This window comes from Phacochoerus africanus, chromosome 12 (assembly GCF_016906955.1).
Source record: "Phacochoerus africanus isolate WHEZ1 chromosome 12, ROS_Pafr_v1, whole genome shotgun sequence".
Classification (NCBI taxonomy): Eukaryota; Metazoa; Chordata; class Mammalia; order Artiodactyla; family Suidae; genus Phacochoerus; species Phacochoerus africanus.
Window position 1 is genome coordinate 1,899,635 of NC_062555.1, and position 24,385 is coordinate 1,924,019.

Consider the following 24,385-nt stretch of genomic DNA (forward strand, 5'->3'; position numbering starts at 1 on the left):
GCTGCTCTTAACTGCAGCAAGATGTCCAACAGAAACAGAGACTGCTTGAGCCCTTCCCACAGCCATGGGCCCTTAGCCTCTTTTGGAAATGGCTATGGAGTGTGAGGCCTTTTCTCTTCTGTTTGACACTTATAATTCTCATCCTTGTCTCATGTCATTTGTGGGGCATCACAAGATTTGTATTGTGATGGCTTTTCACTGTATTCACTTTCTTAGCCTTAAGTTATGTTTTAGTGTAGCAAAAAATAGGTTAATGTTTCCACAAAATGTATCTTGTACACTATGTCTTCATAATAAAATAGTATATCTGATCAATGTTAAACTTCATAATTAGATATTGAAATCAGATTTTATAATGATGTTTTACTCTTATAATTGATTTTGGAAACTTCATTAGTTCAAAGAACTGGATTATGTTAATTATTTAGATCTAATCTTTTGTTAAAATGAATTAATTTTTTGTTTTTGCTTTTTGAGAAAGATTTGAGTTTTGAGAGCCTCCATTTGTGGTTGGTTTTTGCCTCTAGATAGCACCATATAGTCATGAGTATGGCTGAAATTATTGTGGAGCTGGAGTTCACAAAGACCATGAAAACTACATGAAAATATTAATAAAAGTTGGAGACACCCTAGTCATGCTTAGAGAAGATCAGGTAGCTTGCTTTGTCCTCTTACCTAAAGGCATGGGAGACAAACACATTTAGTGCAAGATGGAAAATGTCCCATCAGTGAAAGGTGCATTGTAATTTTCACAGCAGAAGCACTCTCTGCATGTCTACCTGCACAGAAAAACACTGTAGTGACCCTAACTGTTTACAGGAAAGGCCCTTACTAGGGGTCAAAGAGCCTGGTCTCTCCACTCAACTGAGCTGAGACTGCCTGATGCTTGCCCTTCAGCACCCCCTCAGCATCCTTGCCAGAGGGTCCACTGAATGTAGCAATCTGCCAGCTGCTCTATCAGGCATGTTTTAACTCTGGAACATATAAAAAGGAAATCCTGTTTGAGGTTTGGTTTGGACTAATTAACTCCATTACAAATTTTTAAATCTTCTTTCAGTACAATGCAGACTCATTTGAAAGTATTTTCCATCTATTTGCCATCTTTGGTTTGGAATGATTAGATGTAACAAATGTATGAAATATTAATTTATTCAGAAAATAGGTGATTCTTTTACTTTAAAACCTTACAAATGTACACCTAAAATATCTTTTATGTTCATATTAACCTGAATCTGAAATTTTTAAAGCCCCTTGGTTTGTAAGAAGAAGACATTATCCTAGGGGATGGGACATCATGTGGTCATATATTAGTTCATATGTTTGAGGGTCTTCTGATTCACAGCATGTGATTTGCAGATCAGAGGATTTCACCATCACCATGCACTGTATTTGGTAGCAAGTGGTTTGTCAGTTATTAAAAAGACATATAAAACATTCACCAAAATACATTCTTGGGAAAATGTTGTTACTTTGGATGCTTACTAATTGAGATTCCCACATTAAAAGCTTTTTTTTTTGTTTTCCTTTAAAGATACATTTTAAGATATTTAAAATATGTTTTCAAGTTGACATTTTATTGAATATTTATTATATGCTGTTATACTATGTACAATAATGAGTTGGTTTATATAACATAAATTAAAGATATAGTTCGACTTGATCAAACTATGTACTGAGCTAATATTTTTTCCTAAGAACAGATGAGTTTGCTGAGTGAACAAAACTTCTTATCACTTTGTGACTAAGTACATGTATTTATGAAATATCAAGCTGGGAGTAGAATTAGAATCTATGTTTTATTACCACCATGGAAGATCATGAAGTCGATTCATTGGTACAGTCATTAAAACATGTTTTTGCTAATATAACACTTTAACCAAACAACTGAACCTGCATGAGACATGTATTTTGGGAGCTGCTGGTAGGTATGGATGGGAATAATACCTCTAGAAGCTATCAGAACACAAATATAACCTGCAGAGTCATTCCATGTGCATTGAAATTTCCTGAAGAGCAAGTAATTATGATTTCTTTCTATACTATTCTATGGTCAATATTTAAATAAAAGTAGTTTGGTTGCATTTAAGTACAAATGATCATGTGGTGATCACTGGCAATTATTCTGTTAAAGCAAAACTGTAACTGTATTGTGATCACATTTCCAGGATTAAGCTATTCTAGTTCTTTTTTCCCTCTAAATTGTTAACACAAATTATGTAAACTGGATTAAACACTTGGGAAAGTAAAAATATCCTTGCTCTTTCATTTGCCCACTTGTGCAACCAAGTAAGAATGACAATGGCAAACCTGATTCTGTGGGACTCCATGAGTAACTGCCAGAATATTCTGATTGTGCCTTGCTTGGGATTTAAGGGACTATATGATTATTGATAGTTAAGTAAATTTTCAGTAAGATAGTCAATGGATTTATTCATTTCTTGGTTTGATCTTTCTGGTGCTCCTATGTTGCACCAGACACTATTAGCTGCCTTTATGGAAACATGAAAAGAAGGGGCAGGTCAAACAAAAAGTGAATTTTTACTTTTTTTTTCTAGGGCTGCATTTGTGGCATATGGATGTTCTCAGGCTAGGGGTGGAATCATAGCTGCAGCTGCAGGCCTACACCACAACCATGGCAATGCCAGATCCTTAACCCACTGAATGAGGCCCAGGATAAAACCCACATCCTCATGAATACTAGCCGAGTCCTTAACCCACTGAGCCACAATGGGAGCTCCAAAAATGAATTTATTAATTGTAGGAATTGGGAATTTATTAATTATAGTACATTTTTGGCAACATTTTCCATATAGAGGGACAGGAAACACAAAAGTCCTTTATTTAGGCTGAAAAAAGCTTGGCCGTTCCAAGACCAGAAGTAAACTTCAGTTGCAAGGTAGCTGAAGCTCCTTGGCTAGGCTGCATAACACAGCTGATGGAATGTACAGTAGGAGTGTATTTGGCAGAAAAGTAAGAAAGGGGAAGAGCCTAGATTTAAAAAAATCCCATTATACCTCTGAAACATTTACAGGTGAGCCAATCTGTTTACACTCTCCTCAGGATAACATGGGGTGGAGATAGAAAGAGGGCACTGTAGTGTTGATGCAGTCAGGTCAGCCTAGGGCTGATTGTTGAAGCTGAGTGTCAGGTGTGGGGTTCATTATGCTACTGATCTTTTGTCTATACCATTGACCTTGAATAGTTGCAGGCATTAGGGGCACCAACCCTCTGAACAGTGGAAAACCCACTGTCACTGACAGTTGGTCATCTATATCCTTGGCTCCTCCGTGAATTGTGTCATACTTACTGCATAGGGTTTACTATTGAAAAAACTGTGTGTAAATGGCCCAAATATTTTAAGGGTCAGCTGTACTCAAATGTTCTTATAATAAAAAGAAAAGGGTCACCAGCTACCAAGAGCAACTTATAAAAGTGAGTCAGTAGGTATGAGTTTCTAAAAAATAAGAACTTTAGAGTAATGTTCATAGAATAACAAGTTTTGAAAAGTATTATTTGTCATATTGTAATAGAATATATGGAGAAAAATAACAAGTTTGCTTTTCTGTTAAAATAGGTTTCTGTTTAGAAAATATTATTTCATTAACTGTGGGGAATAAGAATATGAAAGAATGTTAGCACAAAAAACCTAAAAAAATACACTTGCAAGAGTGTGCTGGTGGTCCAGCAGATTAAGGACCCAGCATTGTCATAACCATGGTGTGGATTTGTTCCATGGCCTGGGAATTCCCATATGCCAAAGGTGCAGCCAATAAGCAAAATGAAAAAACCAAAACAAAGGAAAAAAAACCATAACATGCAAACCTTTACCAAATGTATTTTATAGCATGGAAATTGCTCATATAATCAGTTACTTTAATGCATTTATAACTTTTCCTCCGGTTCATCACAAATTTTTATTCAACTTAAAGTCGTATTTCTTTTTCTTTGGTATAAGACATTCTAAAAATAAGGACATGCTCTTAAATTTCAGGGCAAGCCCTTCACAAGTGTTAAAGGAAAAATTACACTAACTAAAGGAAAAAATCCACTTCCTTTATCCATTACCCACTGAATCATTCTGTAATTCAGACATGTGTTTTTTCCACACTGATCTATTCTCCAGTCCTTGGCAGCCAGCCAGCCAAGCATTCTGTGATTTGACACAACTCTGAAATAATTAGAATTGGCAGAGCCGTAAAGGCTACAGGCTTAACCCACAAGATTGTCTCCTCCTCCTCCACCTTCTGACAGTGTGTGGTTGATTCCCTGATACCTGACCAGAATCCCAAAGGGCTTACCATAATCACCTTCTAGCATAAACTCACACATAATTGAAAGGTGCATTTATGGATAAAAAAAGACAGTCTGTTTTCACCTTTATGCTCTTATCATATAGGAAATTTCATTTGTTTTAGGATCTATGTGTTTGGAAGGGGAAGCTAAATGTATATTTTTAATTGTAGATCAGTATCACAAAGGAAAGGAGGCTTCAAAAATTTTGCAGCTATACCATGTTGAATCATATAAGTTGCTGTTTTTGTAGGTTGAAAAACAGCTTTCAAAAAGTCATTGGTTTGGGGGCTTTGACCTAAACACCCTTTTTAAAATGATTTATATTTTTTCTGTTATAGTTGGTTTACAGTGTTCTGTCAATTTTGTACACTATAGGAAAGTGACCCAGTCACACATACATATATACCTTCCTTTTCTCATATTATTCTCCATCATGCTCCATCAGAAGTGATGAGACATAGTTCCCAGTGCTATACAGCAGGATCTAATTGATTATCCATTCCAAAGGCAGTAGTTTGCATCTCTTAACCCCAGATCCCCAGTCCATCCCACTACCTCCCTCTTCCCCTTGACAACCACAAGTATGTTTTCCAAATCCATGATTTTCTTTTGTGCCATGTATTAGATTTCAGATATTATTGATGCCACATGGTATTTGTCTTTCTCTTTCTGACATACTTCACTTAGTATGAGAGTCTCTAGTTATTTTGTTCTTTTTCTGGCTGAGTAGTATTCCATTTTGTATTTATACTACACCTTCTTAATCCATTCTTCTGTTGATGGACATTTTTGTTATTTCCATGACTTGGTTATTGTGAATAGAGCTGCAATGAACATACAGGTGCATGTGTCTTTTTCAAGGAGTTTTGTCCAGATACATGCCCAAGAATGGAATTGCTGGGTCATATGGTAGGTCATCCCTGGCCTGATTTCTGCTCAGCAGACAAAAGCTGAATGCCTCCCCACTAAAACATGTTAACAAGACACACATGCCCACTCTCATCACTTTTATTCAATCTAGTATGGGAAATCCTAGCCAAAGTAATTAAACAAGCAAAAGAAATATAAAATGTATTTGAATAGGTTACCTTTTTATTTGTACCCCCCCAAAATACCTAGCAGTAAACCTGACCAAGGAGGTGAAAGACTTACATGCTGAGAGATCTAAAAAACATTAATCAAGGAAATTAAAGAGCATTCAAAGAAATGGAAAGGTATCCCATGCTCCTGGATTGGGAGAATAAATGTTAAAATAGTCCTACTACCCAAAGCAATCTACAGATTTGATTCAATCCCTGCCAAGTTACTCAAGACATTTTTCACAGAACTAGAACAAACAATCCAAAAATTTAGATGGAACTACAAAAGACCCGGAATTGCCAAAGCAATCCTGAGGAACAAAAACCAGGCAGGAGGCATTAGTCTCCCAAATTTCAGACAATATTACAAAGCCACAGTAATCAAGCCAGTGTAGTACTCATACAAAGATAGACACACAGACCAATGGAACTGAATAGAGAACCCAGAAAAAAATCCAGACACCTGGGTCAATTAATCTTTGACAAAGGAGGCAAGAATATAAAATGGGAAAGAGAAAGTCTCTTCAGCAAATGGTGCTGGGAAAACTGCAGAGCGGCAGCTAAATCAATGAACCTAGATGGTACCCTCACAGCATGCACAAAAATAAACTCCAAATGGCTTAAAGACTTAAATATAAGGCAAGACACCATTAAACTCCTAGAGAGGAACATCAGTAAAACATTCTTTGACATCAACATGTTTTCTTAGGTGATGGCTGCCAAGGCTTTGGGGAAGGACCTGGGCTTGGAGAGGAGGAAGGGTTCCTGGCCCATCCCCTTGGAGACCACCAGGTAGGTGGGTACATATACAGTGGAGCCCACCAAGAGCCATTTGACAAGCCCTCAGGCTCATGAAAGCCAAGAAATGGAGGCACCGGGCATAGCCATGTCTGCTGCATGTTTCACAAAATTCATTCACTGCAGCATAAGGGCATAATGCCCCCCAGGGCAATGTCCCTTCATTGCCACTATTCTGCCCCTGCCTAGGTGCAAACTCCACAAGTGACCTTGGGCTCAGGCAGTGCCCACCATGGCCACCTGCAAATCCTCTCCCTGCCAGAGAGGGGGTTGGCAGGAGGTTAGGAGAGGAGCAGTGGCAGGGACATGGGCCAGGGAGGGTTCAGTGAGTGGCATGGAAGAGGGGTGGGCCCACCACCTGGTCAGGGAACCTCTTGGAGCTTCTGCACCCCACTAAGCAGCATGCTGCCCACCAGCCCATGGCTGCTATGGCTGCCACCACTGACCTCTGCTGCCAGCAAGCACCAGCCTCGCCTACCTCTTTGAGTCTCCAAGCCACCCTGGGCCTTGTGCCACCTTCCAGGCCAAGTCTGCAGGCTGCTAACCACTAGGCAAAAGAGAAGCATTCAGATATGGGGGTGGGGGGCCGGTCTGGCTGCCGCCCCTCTCCAGGCCTGCCACTACTTGGTCCTGAGGGTCTGCTCCATGAGTCCCTGGGATGTGCACTGGTTCTCCAGTCACCTACAGCCAAACCTAGGCCAGCACTGTCTGGAAGAGAGCAATCAGAGCTCAGAGGGCAGTGGAGGGGCTGGCCTCACTACCCAGCCTAAGGCTCCCTGCTGGCTCCCTGCCCAAGTCACACTCCTGTGAGCAGTGCCACATGGCACTGCCAGACTTGGGCAGGAACAAATGGTGCACCCCTTGTGGGTGCTAAGAAACCCACCATTGAGGATCCCCCAACAGCCACAGAAGATTCCAAAGCACTGCCTGCTGCCCCTGCTTCTTCAGGCTCTGAGGGGAGATGTGAAGAGAGAGCCCCCTGTTGGGGATAGCAGGGGACAGCGACCCTGGGGCAGTAGGCAGCTCCAGGCTGCAGGGGAGCGGGTGGGTGTGAGGTGCACATAGCCACCACAGGCTGGGCTTCAGGCTCAGTATAACCTCCCACCAACATCTAATGGTGCTTTCCTTTCTCTCTCTTTCTTTCTTTCTTTCTTTCTTTCTTTCTTTCTTTCTTTCTTTCCTTTCCTTTCCTTTCCTTCCTTTCTTTCCTTTCCTTTCCTTTCCTCCTTTCCTTCCTTCCTTTCCTTTCCTTTCCTTTCCTTTTTTCCTTTCCTTTCTTCCTCACTCCCCCTCCCACTTTTAGGGCCACACCTGCAGCATATGGAAATTCCCTGGCTAGGGGTTGAATGGGAACCAGAGCCACAGAAAGCCAAATGTGAGGGGCATATGTGACCTACACCAGAGCTCAGGGCAACACTGGATCCTTTAGCCCACTGAGCCAGTCCAGGGATCCAACTGAATACTCATGGACACTAGTTGGTGCTGGTTACCACTGAGCCACAATGGGAACTTCCTAATGGTGATTTTCTAATGCATTCAAGATGTGTAATTGATCCAAGCAAACTCCTGCTTGAAAGTATGTGGCAAAAGCAGCTACAGAGACACTGAGTGTGAGCCAGTCTCCTTTTCAGATGCAGGGGTGGTGGGTCAGAGACCCTGCAGGCCTCAGTGTGTGGTGGGAGGGTGCCCCAGAGCTCCTCTGCCTGACTGTGAGGGCTGCTGGATGGAGAGCCCTTTCCCTCTGACCTTTCAAGAGAGTCTGGTTGTTGACATCAAACAAAACTAATGTACAATCTAAAAGTGGAGAATTGTTTTATTTGGGGCAAACTGAGGACTTAAGCCTGGAAGGCAGCAAGCCTCTCAAGTAACCCTGAGAAAACTGCTCAGAGGAGGTGAGGAGGGAGTTAGAATATGCAGGAAGTTTTTGCAACCAAGGGCAGGGAATAGGAACAAAAGCTTACTATTAATAACAGAAAACCAGATATCTCAAGGAATTGAGAAATTTTCTGTGGGAAGATGCAAAAGACCGGGCTCCCTGAAATCATTTCTTTGCACCTTAGTTATCTGGCACAAGAATCTTGTGATTTCACAGAGAAACTGTTAGGAGTGGCTGCAATCTAATGGCTGCTAGATGGCAGGTATTCTTTGTTTCCTTCCTGTAATCCCTCAGGGTTCACCTGCTCATCCTTGGAGGTGGCTGCAGGCACTGATTACTGGGACATCCTTTGCTTTTGTTTTTAACTGGCTGGGCTATCTTTCAGATAGCTCTGAAATAAAGCTCCAAAGAGTCAGAGGAAATAATGTCAGTGTATATGTGATCGAGGTGAAGGGGGAGGTTCATGCAGCCATGTACACAATTTCACAAAATTTTCTACTGGTCTCATGAAGTTTACTACTGGTCATGAGGAGCAGACATCACCAGGAGGGATTTTGGTGTTTTTCTAGACAGGAGGAGATGCAAGGATTGGGCTCATAAATCTTCTAAAAATGTCAAAATATCTATAGACCTATTTGGCAGTTTTCCAAGAGCACAGAAAGCCTCACTCCTGATCTCCAACCTGAGCTCCATTCAGGGGGTATTGCAGGTCATCAGCTGCAGTGGCCCATGATTTAATCCACATAGAGGCTGATGGCAAGTGCCAAACTCCAGTGTACAGAAGGAATACTTTTCTATCAGTGGCTTACCCTCTATTTATTTATTGTAGGAGATTTTCATTGTATTTCAAATAAACTAGGAAAATAAAATTAAACAAATGTTTCTTAATGCAATACTCTAAGATTATAAAACATGATTTGTGGAAGGCCAACTCATAAAACTTAGGGATGTGGGACCATGTCATTGCCATAAACAGCCACACAGTGCCCTCTGGTGGCTCAAAGAGAAATACATGTGTGCTACAGGACTCCCAGGTTCTGTCAGCTATTGCTGAAGACAGCTATCCTCCCAAGTCTGTAAGAGTCGATGCATTTGGGGTGACTTTTAGTGGAATTCCTTCTATTGTCATTTTGCACTATGAAAAAATAGGTCTCTTTCAAAGTGCAATATTTCAGGGAGTATTTATTAAGCACCTGAGTCAGACAGAATCTAGGAAGTCACTGCCACACAGGAGTGGGGCGGAGAGGTACTGAGATAACTGATATACCTCACAGCTTTATATATCTGGCTTGAGGAAAATAGTTTATCACTATCAAAGAGTATTTATGGCATCTTTATGACTTAAAGACCCCTCATTTATTGAAAATTGGAAAGTAGTAATCAGCATATTTAGATCTGAAGTTATTCCAAACTTCAGCAGTGAATCCTATATTCTGATTCACTTCTTATTTAGTATGAATAATTACCCCTGTCCTTTAATATTTCAGAATATAGTATGTTAATGGCTGATTAGTGTTCTTTATTGTATCTTATACATGAATAACCTATTTCTAGAGTTCCTGCGGTCATCTTCCTCCATCAACCATATCTTGATTATGTCTGAAAATGAAGTTAGGTTGCTATGAGCTCCAGGTAACTTACAAATGTAGGGTTATTAGCTGAACTTATAGAGCATTTGTACTTTATCCTTTTCTCTTAGGATCACAGGCACTTAATCTCTAGTCTCTTTAGAAGCTTCTCCTAGGCCATGATGCTTCTCAATCAGTTCTCCATCAAGCTACTAGCACAGTGCTTGGCATATGGTAAACTCAACAAAGATATTAACCAAGATGTGTGAAACAATACATTGGAATTACTCCTTTTTGTTGGCAGAAAATTGTGTCTATAAAAATCCATTGTGTCCTTCTTGGGAGCACACTGCTTAGCTCCATTATCTGGCACCACTTGCAGCATATGACCCTGTGTTTGCCAATGGAAAAGGAAAGGGTTGATGTGTGACACTCTAGACTGGCTGATAAAATCCTGGCACAGGAATTTCTTTACATCAATTGGCAGAGATGTGGATGAAATCCTAGGGATGAAGCGATTTGTAATGGACAAATTTGTATTCCTAAATGACCTTATTTGGCGTTCAGTCTTTCCAACTTAACCGACCACCCAGCACTGTTTTGTGGGAAAATATATCATGATATGCTACTTAAATTTAGGAGTTATCTGGTAATTCATTGTAAACAACATATCTGCAAAAGGTTTAAATCAGAGGATTAATTTAAATAGTGGACAACCTACAACATTTAAAATGACCAAAGTTACATATGAACAATTATATGCCAACAGATTTGAAAAACCAGAAGAAATGGGCACCTTTCTAGAGACATACAGCCCACCATACCTGAATAATTAAGACATAGATCATTTAAACAGACCCATCCACAGGAATGAAATTGAATATGTAACAAAAATACTCCCTATAAACAAAAGTCAAGGATGACTTCACTGCCAAATTCTCCCAAACATACAAAAAGAACTTAAACCCATCCTTCTTAACATTTTCCAAAATGTGGAAGAGAAAGGAATAAGCAAGCCCTAAGACATTCTCTGAAGCCACCATCACCCTACTGCCCAAAGCAGAAAAAAGATACTACAAAAAAAGAAAAGTATAGGCCAATCTTTGATAAACATAGGCACAAAAATTCTTAACAAAATTAAGCCAACCAAATCCAACAGCACATCAAAAAGCTCATACACCATGACCAAGTGGAACTCATCCCAAGTTCTCAAGGATGGTTCAACATACACAAATCAAGCAACACTATACACAACATTAACAAAAGAAAAGTCAAAAAAAGCACACAATCATCTCAATAGATGCAGAAAAATCATTTGACAAAAATCCACCATCCAGTCATGATTAAAAACTCTTACCAAAGTGGGTATAGAGGGAACTTATCTCAACATAATAAAAGCCATTTAAGCCAAACACGCACCCAATATAATGCCAACAAAATACTCAATGGAGAAAAGCTGCATGCCTTCCCACTAAAATCAGGAAAAAGACAAGAATACCCACTATCACACCTTATATTCAACATAGTATTAGAAGTACTAGCCACAGCAATCAAACAAAAGAAATAAAAGGAAGAGAAGAGAAGAGGTAAGAATGTCATTCTATGCAGTTGACATGATACTATATATAGACAATCCTAAGGACTCCGCACAAAACTTGTATTTCTAATCAAGGAATTCAGCAAAGTAGCAAGATATAAGATTAACATTCAGAAATCAGTTGTATTTATGTATACTAAGAAGGGAGTATTAGAAAATGAATGTAAAAATATGATGTCTTTTAAAATACAATCCTGCCAAAATATCTTACCATTTTCCAACATATGAAGAAAACCCAGAGATACCAAAGTTAAGATCAAACCTGAAAAATAAATCCTGGCACCAAACTGCATCACAAATACATGCAAACAAGAATGTAGGGCTGTGGAGACTAGAGAGTGTCACTGAAGTATTGCATTAAAGACTGCAGTTCCAGTAATTAGATGCTAACAATGTCCCGTGTGATATCTAGCTTGTACATTATTTTCCCAAAGCCTTAGGACATTTGCATAATCAACTCCATTCATTTAGTCTTAAGAAAAATAGACAAGACTACATATCTTGGTTTCATCTAGACATAAAACATATAAATATGTAAGGGAAAAACCCTTTATGTGACAATATTCTAGAGATAGCTTTTATTAATCCAAGTTTAATTTTTCTATTTTCTTATGAGGGTATGTATATGTATGTTCCTATGTTTCTAAACACAGAGGGGTCAAAAGAAATGGTCTCTTTGAAACTCTCATAGACTTGGTCCTATGTATCTCTTACTTTGTGTAGGATACTGATCTCTATACCTATCCCATGATAAACTACAATTGCTAATGTAGTTTTTGATAAGCTGCTTGAATCCTTTTAACAAATTAGCAAATTAGGTTTTATGAATTCTTCAGACTTGAAATTTATATCTGAAGTGAGTGCAGCATTAGGTATTTTGCCCTCAAACCTCAAAACATATCTAACTCCAGGTACTCAGAAATGCCACTCCTAGGTATATACCAACCAGAATTGACAACAATTACTAAAATAAATACACACAGTTCAATGTTCATAGAAGCACTATTCACAATATCCAAAAAGAAAAATGGCCCAAATGACCTTCAAAGTATCAAAGGCTACATTAAATATGGTATGTACAGTGAAGTATTATTCAACTATAAAAACAAAGTACTGGTATATGGTATAATGTGGATGTGCCTTGAAAACATTATGCTAAATGAAAGATGCCAAGCACAAAAATCCCATACTTTATGATTCATTTTATATGAAGTATACAAAATGGGTAAACATTACATCTAAACAGAAAGAAGACTGGTCATTATCAGGACCTGGGGGCAGAAGAAAGTGAAAAATTCCTTAATAGGTACAACATTTTTTTTTTGAGATGATGGAAATATTTTGGTGGTGTGTACAAGTATGGTTGCACAGTATGGTTTAAATCTACTGAGCTTTGTTTTCTTTTACAATAGTTAATTTTATATTATGAGAATTTGCTTCAATTTAAAAAAGCCAGCTACAAAAGGAAAGGAGATTTTATCCTAATTTTTATCTTTATTCCTCAGTCTCTGAAGGAATTATTCAAATTTTTCAAAAGAAAAAAAGCTTTCTTCCTTCTAACTAAAATTCCAGGGCTTCCAATTTCCATGCTATTGATAATTAATCAAAAAAAAAAAAGTCAGTTAATTCTTTTTTTTTTTTGTCTTTTTGCCTTTTCTAGGGCCACTTCCCATGGCATATTGAGGTTCCCAGGCTAGGGGTCTAATCAGAGCTCTAGCTGCTGGCCTACACCAGAGCCACAGCAACACGGGATCCAGGCCATGTCTGCGACCTATACCACAGCTCATGGCAATGCAGGATACTTAACCCATTGAGCAAGGCCAGGGATCGAACTTGCAACCTCATGGTTCCTAGTCAGATTCATTAACAACTGAGCCACAACAGGAACTCCCAGTTAATTCCTGATTTTAACCTTCTATCCCTAGTTTGCTGAGCATTTTTATCATAAATATTTGCTTAATATCATTAACTATTCTCCACATCTGTTGAGTTGACTGGTATTTCTACTTTATTAATGTGGTGAAGTATATTGATAAGATAGAAATGGTATACCAAATTTGGATTTTGTTCATTTTTTAATTGCTTAACTTTATTACTGTTACACCATTTATACAATTACATACAATTTCAATGCATCTATTGTACATATTTTGTTGTTGTTTTCTTATTTTTTTCCATTTTCCAATGAGTGATATGTTGGTGTCTGTAACAGAATGAAAGAGAAACTGGAACTTCAATGAATGCAGTTTTTTTTTGTTTGTTTTTTTGTTTGGTTTTCATTTCCAGTGACTGATGAACAGAATAGCAGGTGCACCAAAACCTGGACATGCATTAATATGTCATGAGAAATTTAGGGGAGCTGAGTAGGATGAGAGAATGTTTGTTCTTCCCAAAAATACCTAGGGAGGAAGCATGAAGTCTTGCTATGGAGATACATGTGGACAGGCTAAGGGGGCTGTCTGAAAGATGGTATTCATCCATAACATTAAAATATATAATGTAAATTAAAAAGAAAACTCAGAAAATACTGCCTTCATAAAGATCTGATAGCCTTAGCATGGGACCTGCCAGCAGAATCAAAATGCTTCATTCCCAATTCCCCCTTGCAGAAGACAAGATGTTTGGGATCTTAGTGGTGGAGAGCAAATAACAGCAGTTCAGGTACAAAGAGATGTACTGTACTTTCAGATATTGCAGTCCTGGACTGATTGGTAGAGGTGACTGAAGGCATATTAGCTCTACCCCCACAAAAATATTATTTGGATTCTCCCCTCCTCCCTTGATGGGACCATGTTCTTTTACTCAGGGAATACTTATCATGACTTCCAATTTGAAACCAGTTAATGTAGGAGAGGAGAGAGAGAGAAAGAGAGATTGTTGATAAGCTGTATTTTTTTTCTTCAGAGGCTGTCCTTGTTACTTTTGAGTCCTATGGTTTGAACCAAATTAGCTCAGGGTCTCAGATTTGACCTCATCTGCAGGGCTGCAGGGGCTCTGGGGGCCACAGAGGCCTGGTCCTTGGGTGTGGAACTGGGTGCTTCCATGGCTGCTGGGGTCTTCTTGGAGGATGTGGCAGCCTCAGGGCTGCTGGGTTTTGAGTCTGAAGTTGGGGCCCCAGCACTTTTCTTCCATAGTAGGACCTTTGGGAGCCTCAGTTTTTGTGGGTTCCCCTGCCTCTTTGTTCTTGTCACCCTTGGTGGGGACCACAGGCTCCAAGGTCACCTCAGCCTCTGAGCATTGGGGGCTTCATCTCCTGACACTTGGCCTAGGCAGTCACCCCCTCATGCTCAACATCCCTTGGGGTCTCCTGCTACCCCTCTGGCTCTGCCTTTGGTGCATCTTCCTTGGCTGCCTAGATGGAGTCTTCCTTGCCCTCCTTCACCTCTGGGGTCTCCACAGATGCCTGTGTCTCAGTCTCCTTTGGTGTCCCTTCCTCTTCTATCCTGGTTCCTTCAGCCTTATTTCCACCGTACCCCTTCATGCTCAACTTTCCCCCCATCTTGGAGTTGGGGTCTGGGTGCCTATGCCACCCCTGAGTGAACAAGTTGCCTCCAAGGGACCTGGGTCAATGGCATCATTCAGCCTGGTGCCTGGCTGCTGGCTGACCTTGCTCAGGTTCAAAGACAGAGACTGGAGCAAGTAGAGGGTTGGAGCATTGTGCTGCTGCTGCCACTACTACTCAAGCTTCCACTTCTTTGATTAAATACCTCTTGGATAAGATGTATTATCTTTTTTATATATCAATGAATTTATTTTATGTCAAATATTTGCCTATATATATTTATGATCTACTGTCCTGTAATTTTCTTATTTGGTGATGGTGGCATTATACAATGAACTGTAAAATGTTCTTATTCTATGTTTGGGCTAAGCTTAAGTAGGATAGAAATTATATTGTTGGTAGTGTGCCATCCATATGGGATGGCAATGCTATAAATTTATAAGGATTACCTGGAATTTTGATAATAGCAGTAGGAAATAAAGATCAAATATAGCTAGAAAATCACTCAGATATTATTACTCTCAGATGCACAAGCTCAGGAAGATTTTTAAATATTTTGGGTTGGACTTTATCTTTGTGCTTAGAATGAAACTTTTTTTTCTTATTTACAGAACTGCCTTGAATGAGCCATGGATGTATCTAGGCAGCAATACCCAGGAAACACAAAGCATTGATGGAGATGTTCCACCACCCTTCCCCTCTCTGCCCATCACAATTTTATCTTTCTCTTTCAGCATCAATCTTTTTTTTTAAGGTGATGAAGGGTAAGGAATATCAATTGCACAATAAAAATACAACCTACCCTCCCTGGAATACACATATGTATCATAAGGCAATTGTTCAGCACCAACAAATTTCCAGAATTCATGTTACTGTTAAACATGATATGAAAATTAGATTTATTTAGTGTGGTTTATATCCAATTTATAACTTTTCTCCATTAGATGACTATTTTGTACATTCTTCTTTTATATGGTGAATAACTTCATCAAAAAATCTTGCCCTGGCACTGCCATGAGCTGTGGTGTAGTTCACAGCTGTGGCTTGGATCTAGCATTGCTGTGGCCATGGTGTAGGCTGGCAGCTACAGCTCTGATTCAGCTCCTGGCCTGGGAATTTTGATACCACAGGTGCTGGTCTAAAAAGTAAACAAAATAAATATATATGTAATATAATGAAAAACATGTACAGGGCACTGATCTAGTGCAAGGTTAATCAAATAACGCTCTCTTCTCTACTTCTCCCCTTGACACTTACTTCCCGTCATTTCACCTAAGTGTCCAGAGGAGATTGAGTCCAGGGGGGAGTTAGAGGGTTTTCTACTCACAGCAAAGGTGGAAACAAGGCATCCCTCAGAGTAATTCCATCTCTTTTCCACCTTCCCTCCAAGCTCACACCTGGATTCCCCTCCAGGGACAGACTCACCTCCTTTTCTGTCCAAGTAGATTATTATAGAAGGGATCCAGATGAATAACCCTGGAAGGATCAATGTCCAGTGGCCACAATTTATAGAAATAAAAATCAATTGGCAGTATATGATGAAGAACATCAAAAGTTGTCCAAGGGTTGGGGCCAGGCCCCAAACCCTCACATTTCCAGGAATGTTGCTGTGTGTTGGGGGTGGAACAGAGTGTTTGATGTTGACTTACTCTTAGGACCTCAGTGTCACCACCAGGAAATTCTTGGACAGACACTTCCACAGATGAGAGACAGTCTGGTAGCTAGAACACAAAATCAGAACCTACTTCCATTGTGCTCTGAACCATTCTGTAAAGTGTTATTGGAACAAACATGGCAAAACTTGAGATAGAAGAAAAAAGGCTGATTAAGACTAGGTCTTGGGAAGGTTACTTCCAGGCATAGTCTCCCTGAGCATAAGTCACAGCCTCATTTCCTTCCTGGGATCTGGAATCCCAATCAGCAATCAGGAGGTTTCTGTGTGAGGAGGGGGAACACATATGTGCCTGGGCCAAAAGAACCCAATGCCCATTTGGTCATGAAGTATCTATGCCACCTGGCTGTTGAGCATGGGGGGTTAAGCCCCACCTTCCATTCCCCCAGCAGGATGAGCACAGTTACATTAATGAGTCAAGGAAGGCGTCTGTATACTAGCCCCATATACTAGCCCCACAGCAGGCCAGGACCCATTAGCTCCAAGCCCATCAGCATCATACTTAATTTCACATACCTAGTTGCTATAGTGTCCCAATAAGCAGATTTTCAGCCATTTAAAACCTGTGTGTTTATCATACTCCACTGCACACAGCACCTGCTCACCATAGATAAGACAAACATCTGGCTGTCAAAGACCTCAAGCCACAGCTCCCATTGTTGATATCTGATGCAGAGGCACATGCCATGCTACTGAGTGATGTCTCCTAAACCCATAAGCCCCCTGACATTTCCCCCTAACCCAGCAGCTCTCCTGCTCTTATCATATTGGATGGTTGATATCTGCAGCTTCTAGAAGATCCCATACTGCGAGGGACATCCCTTATCAACAACCTGGCAGAGTGCACCCTAGTAAAGCCCAGTATGGACACCTGCCATCTCATGGCCACATCATTCTTCTTGATCAGTCCCCAAGTCTGTCAAACCTTACCTCTTGGTCAGGTGACCTAACACTTCCTACTCCATGTCCTCATCTGAAAAATGAAGACACTCGTACACCTGTTTGGAGGATCAAATGGCATAAATGTCAAGTCATTGAAGCACCACCTGGCCCATTACAGTGTATAACATGGCACAGAGCATTGGTGCAGGATGCCTCCTTGTCTTCTTGTCATACAGATATGCTTCCTGTTCACCTTTTCCTTTTTGTTGTCTAATTCTATGTTGCACAAGACCTGACTCACAGGCCACAGTGACCATGCATTTGACTAGGGCATCAACATCCAGGTATTCTGGAAGAATAATAGACTCTGGGTCAAGATGGAATTGGGCCTTCATTTAGGTTTGTTACTTATTTCTTATGAAGAAAGCAAGCATCAAGAGTAGCTGCTTCCACAGCATGAAAACCGGGATGGCCTCCTGGAACTCACTGGAGGACAGAGATTCAAGATGGAACACATGCTTATCAGTAGTAGGTGTCTAGTCAAGGGGACAATGGGGAGAGGAATTTCCATCTTCCACTTAGGCACAGTGACTTCATGAGCTCTCCTGCACTAACTTTCTTCCACATGGGAAACCTCTTTTAGCGAGAGCAGGGCCCTTACAGAATCTGGATTTGGTTTAGTTCCTGATCTAGAGATTAGTCTACTGCCACCTAGAGGCCAATGCATGAACTGATGCCTGGCTGCTGTTCTGGGTGGAGGGTCTCAAGCCTTTCCTGACTCTCAAAACCCTCTTCTAAACAGCCACCCCAAGTGGGAGTTTGAAACCACAGAGCACCGACCCTCACTGTACCATGCCTGTTTGCATGATTCTCTGTCTGCTTCTCCCAGTTGCATACTGATGCTTGCACATTTTTCTGACCATGAAAACACAAAGAGTAAAATACGAAAGAGAGGAGCAGCTGATGGGGGGGAACATTCCAGAGATGATGAGGAAACTCTAGTTATCCCAACAACTGAAACAGTCACAGCCAATCATTGTAACTGAGCAAGGCCTTTTGGGGCTCCACATGCCTTGTTTTTAGGAAATGGGCCTCATTCAGCCTCCATGGCCTTCCCTGAGTTCCCAGGGGCGGCTTCAGACAATTTCTGATTAGGGAAGAAAGGAGAGGAAAAAACAAAGTAGGATCAGTGAAAAAACAGTACAACTTTAAGGCAGGATCCTGGTTCCCTCAAGGGATACACAGAATTATATAGGTATCTTCTACACCTAAGAGAAAAATGATATTCCTTATGGTTACATTAGAAAGGAATACCTAAAACTAAACAGCATGGTCTTTCATTGTCCTTCTCACTGGCTTCATTGCACCCTAAACACAATCACCCATAAGCTAAAGATTAGGCACCCTGAGAACAACTGCCTGTGGGTTAAAGATGATTAGCACATGATGCTTTTCAAGATATACACTAGTTTTTATTAATCAGTGATCAATATGCCCATTTCTCAAGTACTGTTATTCTAGGCAATAACCCAGAAGACAACCATCCTGATCATGCTTAGATCTCCTGACACCAGCTTTGATTACAAACATCCCCCTAAAAAATAAGAATGCATGTTTTCCCCAATCCTGATTTTTACCTGAAAACCTGCTTTTTGTTTGTTTGTTTGTTTGTTTGTTTTAATATAAAACTCCCCTGCAATTCTCCCAAAGGGGGCACAGTCTTCAGGGCATTAACCTGCTGTGGCCTCCTTTGCCTGGCAAAGCAATAAATGCTATTGATTTCTTTTTCAGCCAAAACTCTGTCTCTGCATTTCTATTGAGCACTGGTGGATAGAGGATGAGTTTTGGCAACAGTAAGGGTCATCTACCAAAAACTACAGCTTACTTCCCATATAAAGCCAAAATCAGATTACCCCCTGCCCCAAAATTAGTAATAAAACAAAGAAATCTAGTGTTACCAAAGTTATTCAACATCCTACTGGAAGTCCTAGCCATGGGCATGTTTTATGTAGATCTATACATAGTATTTTATTTTTTGAAGCTATTATAAATGTTATTTTTAAAATTTCACATTTATAAAAATACAACTTACAGAATGGGACAAAATAGTTTCAAATGATGCAAGTGACAAAAGGCTTAATCTCTAGAATATACAAGCAACTTATACAACTCAACAGCAAAAAATCCCAACAGCCCAATTGAAAAATGGGCAAAGACCTGAATAGAGATTTTTGAAAGGAAGATGTACAGTTGGCCAAGAAGTACATTAAAAAATGGTCAACATCACTGATTATTAGAGAAATGCAAATCAAAACTACCATGAGACACCACCTCACACCAGTCAAAATGGCCATCATTAATAAGTCCACAAATAACAAATGCTGGAGGGGATGTGGAGAAAAGGGAACCCTCTTGCACTGTTGGTGGGAATGTAAGCTGATACAACCACTATGGAGAACAGTATGGAGTACCTTAGAAAACTATACATAGAACTACTATATAACCCAGCAACCCCAGTCCTGGGCAAGATATATGGACAAACTTTCCTTGAAAAAGACACATTAACCCACCCTGAGATTGTCTAGTCAGCCAAGTCCTCTGCAAATGGGGAGTTTGATTCTTCCCTCCTGATTTTCCTGCTTTTTCTTGCCTTTGGAAGCAGCTGGGTTTCTTGGGGCTGCACTGCAGTGGGGAGCAGACTTGCTTGGTCATTCCCACTCCAGGAAAAGGCAAGGGCCAGAGCTTGGACCTGCCACACATGCCATCAAAAGAGAAAAGAGATGTGGTGTCCAGTGTCACTTGCAACACAGGCCTGGTCCTTATCTGCAGTGATCATGGTTCAGATGGCTCCACAAATGGGCACAGATGGTGACACTAGATGGGCACTGCAAGACCAGGTGACACAGTCTTGGCCAGAGTGAGGGACCTGGACTCAGTCCAGGAGCTGGTGGAGTTCAAGACAGAGAGAGACAGAGACAGAGATACAGACAGAGAGAGACAGGGACAGAAGATGTGGTGGCAGAGGAGGTCCTCTTTTGTGATTCTGTCCCTTTGCAGTGTGACCTGGGGTGGGACTTAAACTGACCAGCTATAACAGATTTCTTCTGGACACAGATCAAGTTCCTGCTGCTTACCCATCCTAGCTGGGTCTCAGCACTCCTGAGGAATCAGTTTCCAGGACACCTGCTGGGGGCATAGTATGTGTCATCCAGCAGCTGGCAGGGGCAATACCCTCCTTAGAGTTCTGGTCAGGGGTAGTGCAGTTCCTTTGATTTTCATTGGCACTTTCAACTCTGTAGGGATCAATAAATCAGAAGTGGTTGATGATCACATGTGGCAGTGAACTGGATGTGTCCTTGTGGCATCCTCTCAGGACCATCCAGCCTGGGCCAGTCTGGGAACAGTAAGAATAGTAGAGCTTTGGCCAGCCTCCCAGTGCTGGTCATTGGCAGGGAAGAACATCAAGAGGGATGGAGAGCCTGGTGCTTCTGCAGGGAACAGGCAGCGTAGAAGGGAGCAGGCACTCTGGTTGCCTGGCCCCACAGCCCTTAGGGACCTGTTGTCACTGAAAAATCACACAGGCTCCCCTCACACTCTACAGAATTTCATGGCATCTGGTGGGCCTGGTGGGCATCACTTGGTGCACATCCATGTGGCCAGGACCACAAATGGCTTTCTGCCAATGACAAGACTCCTACTGCATTTGCAAGCTCAGTGAAAACTAGCAGTGAGGCTGCATCCACTGGATCCCTGGGCATAGCTCTTGAGCCTCAGGTGATCAGGTGGTTCTCTGCCTCCACCATGGCTCCTAGGGAGTCTTCACCCACCACCAGGCCCCTGATCAGTGTGCTCATAGGCTCCAGGCTTTTTGGAAGGACCAGCTCTTGGGCACTCCTGGGCCCTCTTTGAAACTCTTCTCCTGCCACTGACTTAGCCTATTCTGCATCCATCCCAGTGAGTTCATGACCCACCCATGGACTTGCACTTTTTCTTGTCACCTGGTTCAACAACACTGATTCCACTCTTCTCCTGAAATCCACTTGAGCTGCATCCCACATGTCTGTTGGTGTAGTCACTCTAAGTATTTCTAATTCCCATTGTGAATTATGCTCATACCTGTGATCCATTGAGAAATGAGTCTTTGTTTCCAAATCTATGGGGTTTTAATCCATCAACAAGGAAGTCTTGAGGGCACCACAGAGCAGTCACTGTGTTCTGGGTCTGAAATACCCAAGAGGGCACTCCCCACTAAACTTGTATATTTTTGGCTAGATGTGGGATTTGTTTTGTATGTTTGCTTTTGTTTTTTGCCTTTTTACAGCCATACCTGCAGCATATTAAAGTTCCCAGGCTAAGAGTACAATTGGAGCTACAGCTGCTGGCCTATGGCACAGCCACACCAATGCCAGATCTGAACCACATCTGCAACAGATGACATAGCTTGTGGCAATGCAGGAATCTTAACTGACCAAGCTGGGCCAGGGATCAAACCTGCATCCTCATGTACATTATTTGGGTTCTTAACCTGCTGAGCTACAATGGGAAATACCTACACATGTGATTCTGAAATGTGTTTGTTTTTGTTTGTTTGGCCACGTCTGCAGCATGCATAAATTTCTGGGCCAGGAATCAAACCTGTGCCACAGGAGCAACCTGATCTCCTGCACTGAAAACACAGAATCCTTAAGCCAAAAGAAAATGCCAGATTTACCTGCATTTAGGTATAAATTTTTTTTTTTTTGCTTAAAATCACTACATTCAAAGAGTAAGTGAGGCCCTTTTATAATTATTGTAGTGACTGACATATTGGGCTTTATTTTTACTGTCTTACTTTATATCATGTGCACCTCATTTTTTTTTTTACTGTGATATAATCATGAGATCTACCCTTTTGACCTTTACATCACAGGGCAGGGCAGTGTTGTTACCCATGGGCATCTCTAGAACCGATGCTTTCCAGCCATACATATTTAAACTGATTTCATTCTGGGGCCTGTGCTCTGTGTCCAGGAACTGTCCAGGGCACAGACTAGAACAGAAGCCACCCTTCCCATGTGAACATAGGAACAGTGGAAATCAGTAGAATGTTTTAAAGTGGTTAACAGGTGCAGAGTGAAGAGAAAACTGGAACAGGGTGTGGGAGCATGTCTCCCTAAGACATTGTCCCAAGGAAGGTGGTGACATGGTGGACATGGTTGGTAGGGTCTCCAGGCCTGTGTGGCTGCTATTCTGGGGCCAGGATACAAGTTAAAGGGGAAGAGCCCAAGGCAGGAGGGCTGGCTGAGCAGGATCAATGCCATGGCCATTGTCAACCTCAGTTCTCCTCTGTTTCCTTGACAGTGGGGGACCCAATATATGACACCCTTGGGGGCAGATGCAGTGAGTTGATGCTCCAGGGCCCCCATCCACTCAAGCCTCAGGGGCTGGGCAGCCACACCTGCTGGCCCATGTAGGACTGAACTTCCCTTGTGTGGTCTCCATATCCAAGCCCTGAGAGCCAGGTGGGTGGGTGATGGGAAGGGCTGTGGATATGCCCTGTAGGACAGTACTGGACCAGTGCCCATACCCCTCTGTACACTCAGCACATACCTATTTCAGGGAGGGAGACTGGGGAGCAGCCATGCCTGATCCATCCCATGCTGTGGGTGACAGTGATGAGATGTTTGTGTGCAAGGTGGGTCAGATGGGCCCAGAGGAGGAGCCAGATCCCACCCACACAGCACATTTGCTGGTCACATGCACAATGCATACATGTGCCACTGTGGGAGGTGGAACTAGAGGGGATACCTGTACCAGGTGATTTTGCTATAATCCAAGCCACCAGCACAATGTACTGGCCTGGGTCCATCAGTGGCATTAATCACTTTGCTATATATGTTTTTTAACTTTTATTTTCTTAGGGTCTCAGACGTGGCATGAGGAAGTTCCTAGGCTAGGGACTGAAACACAGCTGCAGCTCCCAGTCTATGTCACAGCCAGAGCCAAGCCTGAAACCTACACAAAAGCTTTCAGAAATGCTGGATCCTTAACTCATTGAGCAGGATTAGGGATCAAATCCACATCCTCATGGATACAAGACAGGTTCATTTCCAATGAGCCACAATGGGAACTCCCAGGATGCTATTCTTTGGGAGGCTCATGGTGTCAAGGAAGTTACAGAGTCTCCCAAACCCACCTCTCCCTGCAGAAATGTGACTATCTGTGCAGCCTGCAGACCCTACCCCAGGCTCAGGCAGGAAATTCTCAAGCCCACCACCATCTATGTCCACTGCCAAGGTGATCTGCTTCTCCCTAAGTGGATGACACAGATGAGCCCAGGGAAAATGTCATGCCAGCTATTTTGAGGCCTGCTTGGGTGGCTTTAAAAGTTCACATGCAGAGTAACTAAGCAACAATAGCTAGAAAAACTGAAAAAAAAAGTTCAAGGGGGGGTGGCCCTGTCAACTAAGAAGACAAACAAACTTAATACAAGGCTAACATACAAAGGAAAAGCCTTGCTAAGTCAGAAAAAATCCTAGGGGCTACTTATAAAAAGGGACAGATTCAAATACACAGAAGTCAAGTATGTGCATGGGGCAGGGGCTCTCAAGAAAGTCAAAGAAAATTTGAAACTGAAAAGACATTTGCAATTCTAAAGTCTTTAATGAGTGAGGAATTTCAACAATCAACATTTTAAAGGCAAACAGATGGGAGATGATGTGCCATATAGATCACAATACAAAGGGAGGAGAGATAAAATATGCCTATTGGCCTCACAACTAAGAAATATGCAGATGGAGAGCAAAAGCTCTGACAGCAGGCATGTCTATGCTCAACAGCTTTTAAGTTCAGAGCTGGGAGGGAAGGTCTGAGGGTCAGGAGGTCTCAGAGAGTGAAGCTGGGCACCACCAATACCCTTATTTATAACCACAGGCAGAGATGCCTGACAGCACCTCCACATAGGGGAGCAGCAAGGGACTGGGGCTTCCCCTGGGCTCCTGGGTATTTGCCAGATGGAAAGACCTGAGAGCTCCAAAAAAAGACCTTTAATAAAATCATGATGGATCCATAACACACATGTTACACAGCCACTGACACAGGCCCCCACAATAATGATGATCCCTAGTGTTGGTATAAGT